Source organism: Crocuta crocuta, unplaced genomic scaffold (assembly GCF_008692635.1).
Source record: "Crocuta crocuta isolate KB4526 unplaced genomic scaffold, BGI_CrCroc_1.0 scaffold352, whole genome shotgun sequence".
Classification (NCBI taxonomy): Eukaryota; Metazoa; Chordata; class Mammalia; order Carnivora; family Hyaenidae; genus Crocuta; species Crocuta crocuta.
In genome coordinates this window covers 3,971,418-3,975,753 of record NW_027532169.1, presented here as the reverse complement: position 1 = coordinate 3,975,753, position 4,336 = coordinate 3,971,418, and positions in this window count along the sequence as shown.

Sequence of the window (4,336 nt, the reverse complement as noted above, 5' to 3'; positions counted from 1 at the left end):
CACGCTGTAAACTTTTGACCCTCCAACTTTGCGACCCCTCTGGCAATAACACTGGCCTCACGGCCCAGGGTCTCATTCTGCTGCGCCGGCTGCAGAAACCTAAGCGCAAAAACGCTTTCCGTGCCCCTCCCCCGCTCACCACCCTCCCCAACCTCCACTAAGGACCTTTAGATCTGGGGAAGAGGAGTCTTTTGATTATTAAATAACTCCTTAGAAAAAGCCGCCACCCCACTTCCTGCATCGACCCCACTTCCCGCATTCCCACCGGTCTCTCCTGTGGAGTGCCTGGAAAGGCTCTGGATGACCCACCCTCTCCATTCTCGTCCCGGAGTGGGGCAGCGGTTGCTGGGGAGTGGGGACCTACAGGGTGAGGTAAGACGGGCGGCTGACCTGGAGAAGGGAGTTGCTGGGGTGAAGAGTGAAGAGAGCTTGGAGCAGGGGTTCCTTGAGAGCGGAGGGAGCCACAGTCCCCAAAGGGCTGGAAAGAGAGCTCAGTGTCCCGGCCATGCGGGACCCAGCGGGCCCGGGGCCACCTTGCACGGCCGCTCGCTGGCGCCTCAGAGGCCCCAGCCTGGCTGTGAACTTGGTCTAAGGCGGACTCTACTGGCAGCTCGGGGATGTTACAGCCTCTGCTTCTCGGCCAGCGCAGCGGCCAGACGGGCGACCTGCGCTCTTTCGGTTTCCCTTGCGCCCAAATATCCCCTCCCAGGACCCCACCTCTCACAGGGAAAGGTTTCCTTCCTCCTTGCCTAGAGACCGGTCGCGAGTCAGAAAACAGAAGAGAGCAAATTAGAGAGACACAAACACAGAGAATGGAACAAGCCTGCAGAATTTCCAAAGTAGAGGGATTATCCTGCATCTCGCCTTCAAGCCCCAAGGGGAGATGTTCCCACATGCTGGCACTTTCCCTCCAGTTTTCTCCAGATGCTGCCTTCCAAGCGGAATCCTTCCCTTCCCACCTGGCCTGGGTCCGCCTGCGCGGTCCCTTTCCTCCCTAGGCACGTTCATCCCTACCCCATGGGGCTCCAAGGTCAGGGATCGCTACAATCAAAGACAGCCTCGATGCTCAGAGGCCAAAACCAGGGCCACAGCTATGTGGGCTGGGCCCGAGTCCACGTGCAGAGCAAGGCCAGAGTGTGGCTGGGCAGCCTGGGAGCCTTTGCCTGGGAAGAGAAGTTAGAAGATGCTGCAGAGTGCATCTTTCTCTCCAAGGGGAAATTTGGGGAGAGAAGAGACAGGACAGAAGATGCCTAAAACAGGGAAACGGAGAAGAAGAAAAAAAAAAAGGTGGAGAAGAGATTAAAACTCGGAAAGGTGGTGATATGCCGGGTCCGACAGGTCCCCAATCGCCCCGAAGTCCAGTCTTCTCCAGTCTCCTAAATCTCCCACTTCCTCTGGGAGCCCGAAGTCTGGGCCTCAGTAAATTCACCAAAAGGAAGAACGAAAGATGGAAAGATCAGCCTAAACCTGTCGGCAGGCCCGGTCCCCGGCCGGAGCCACAGAGGTGGCGGCAGCACGGCCCGAGGCACGTAATGTATGCGGCAGCGACTCGGAGCCCCAAGCAGGCGGGCGCTCCGGCCCCGTCTGCTGACCTCTGCGTGATCCCGGACTCTATGAATTATTGATGAGATATGAGCGTTGATTTCCCCTTTCAGGATGCAAACTCCATTATATTGTTAAAATGGCGATTTAATCGTTGAGAATAGCTTTGGTGTGGGTTTTTTCCCCCAACTCATTTGCGCCTCCTTCCTTTTCATTTAACTGTCTTAATTAAATCCTTTAACAGATTTTAATCACTTTTTGGAGGGAGGGGTAGGAGGAGGGGGAAGGCCATCACTACCACCACCACCACCAAACACTAAAAACAAAACAGAACCCCCAAACCTAAAAAAGCTTCTACCTGGAGGAAGTTGGAAGGAAGGTGGGGAGGAGGCGTTAAGCCCTTCTAGAAGGGTAGTGCTGGGAGTATCCACCAAAGGATCCATCCCTTGGAGGGCGGGGGGCAACCTACCTCTGACAAGGAAGATTCAGGCCTGAGAGGTGTTTAATTCCACCCCTGAGAATATCTGTGTGTGGATTCTCATTGTGGGGAGGAGGACACGCTCGTCCCTGCTGAGAAGTGCGGTGACTTCAAGCTTGGGGAAGGCCACTGGATTCTGGCGGGGAAAGACTCTCCAATCTGGGCCCTGGGGGCACTTAGGGAGAAATGTCCATTTTCCTTAAGGGGCCCCTATTTCTCTCCTCCTCCTCCTCCTCCTCCCCAAGCAGCTCAGTTTCCAGGCCGGTGTCTGAGTTAATTAATATGGATGTGTAACAGCTCTGCAACAATCGATAAATCCTGCTGTGGGCAGATCCCAGCCTCGAAATCTGATTACTTCTAGAAACTCCAAAAATGGAGAGAGTGACCCGAAAGCATGGGAGGGGTTCTTCCTAGCTCTGTCTTCCCTGGTCGATCCAGTTGGTCCTCAAGCTGAAAAGCCCGTGCAGGGAGAGCCTTCTCCTCACTGCCCTGGAAGGGACTGAGTTTGGGAGGGCGGTCTGTTTTCTCTCTGCTCCGTCCGAATCCTTGACTTCTGCCCCAGCATGCAGACCCCGGGGATAAAGGAACCGGGCTGGGAAAGGAGCTTCCACTCCGATCGTGCCCCCACACCCTGTCCCCTTCCCCCCACCAACCCTCAGTGAATACGTTCTCCCAGCCAGGGAAGGGTTAAGTGTGGAGAGGAAGCCGATGAAATATGGGCGCTCGGAACTCCAGGGCCGGCTGGCTTTCCTGTTTACACTTCTTTATACTTCCTCCCACCCCGTGGCGCAGAGAAACAAAACAAAACAAAATAACCAAATAAAACAAAAAAAAAAATCAAAATCAAATTGTCTGCAGAGTGGTGGTCAGGCTGGCCTTGGAGTGAGAAGGGCAACGGTGGCCTTAATCCCTGGCTGCCTCCTCCGCCCTGCCCAGGTTGGGGGTGCTGGACAGATGCGTGGATGGGCTAAGGATCTGGACCAGCCTGCAGCTCACAAGGTTGAGGCCTGGCCCCAGCCGGGGAGGGGAAGCAAGTGGGTGAGGAGGGAAAGAAGAGTCCTCCAGATTGAGGAGAAGCTTTCCCAGAGAACGTCTTGGGGAGGAAAGGGCATGACGGGGGGCCAAGAAACTCCTTCCCACCTCTCACCCCTCCCCCAACACGTCCTTGTTGGGTTTCAAGGGAGACCATTGCCCAGACAACCTAAAGTACAGAAGAGGAAAACCCAGCCCGAGAATCTTCAGGAACCGCTTGGAGCAGGAGGAGACCAGACCCTTCAAGGGTTTTGGCCTCCGAGGGCGGAAGTGGGCACCCCCGCCCGGGACTACACTTCACCATGCCGGAAAATCTGTCTAGATATGCCCAGCAGATGTCCCTGGGCCGTCAGCCCCACACATTCTTTATCAGAGTTTGCAGAGCGGACATAGAAGGGGGCAAAAAAAATTGTTTCAGGGGCAGGCCTGGTGGTCTGAGGGTTCTGAGAGAAGGAGGCGGCGTTGGAGGGAGGCCAGGGCACAAGGCAATGGGGTTTCCCGGGAGGCCCCAGGTCAGATTCTGCCCCTGCTACACTCGCCCTCTGCACCTTACTCCACTCATTTGCTTCATCCAGAGTGGAAGCTTGTGGAAGCTCTGTCTCCAAAATATATCACTGTCTTAAGGGACAGTGGGGATCCTTCGGGAACTGACCGGAGTCTCCTTTCCAAGGGATATAAATGCCTCATCATTCTTGGGGAGATTCCATCTTCAAATCAGGGTGAGGAGCCCAAGCTCTCTGTCCTCTTTGCTCTCAACCCTGTGAAGGTTCTCCTAAGTCAGGCCTGGGCAGGGACTGGAGAGCTCAGGGAACAGAGAGTGGCTGCAGGGAGGAGAGGAGAGAGGCAGAGAGCGTGGACATCCCTCCATGGGAAGTGAAGGGACTCTTGTGGCCCTCTCCTTGTCCCAAAGATCAGAAGCCCCTTAAGGCGCCAACATGTCCAATCTGAGGAACCATCTCCCGGAGCTGATAAGCTGGCAGGCGAGCAAAAGCGGGAGCGACAGGGCAGCAGACCCCATGGATCTTAGACCGGGGGAGGGGGCGGTCAATTTGGTGGAGAGGGGCCCTCTGGTTTTTAGAAGAAGGTGACTTACCCTTAGAAAGTAACAGGCCCCCTGGGGGTCAAATGATGAAATCCCTCTGGTTTGTGGTGCCACAAAACAAAGGGGCTTTTAAGGGTCTGGGGGTGGGGGGAAGAAGAGGGTGAGAGAGGAGAGGAGAGAGAGAGAACCTCTCTGATTTTTCTCTCCCAGCTCATGAGTCCCCTTCCACCCCCCCCCCCCCC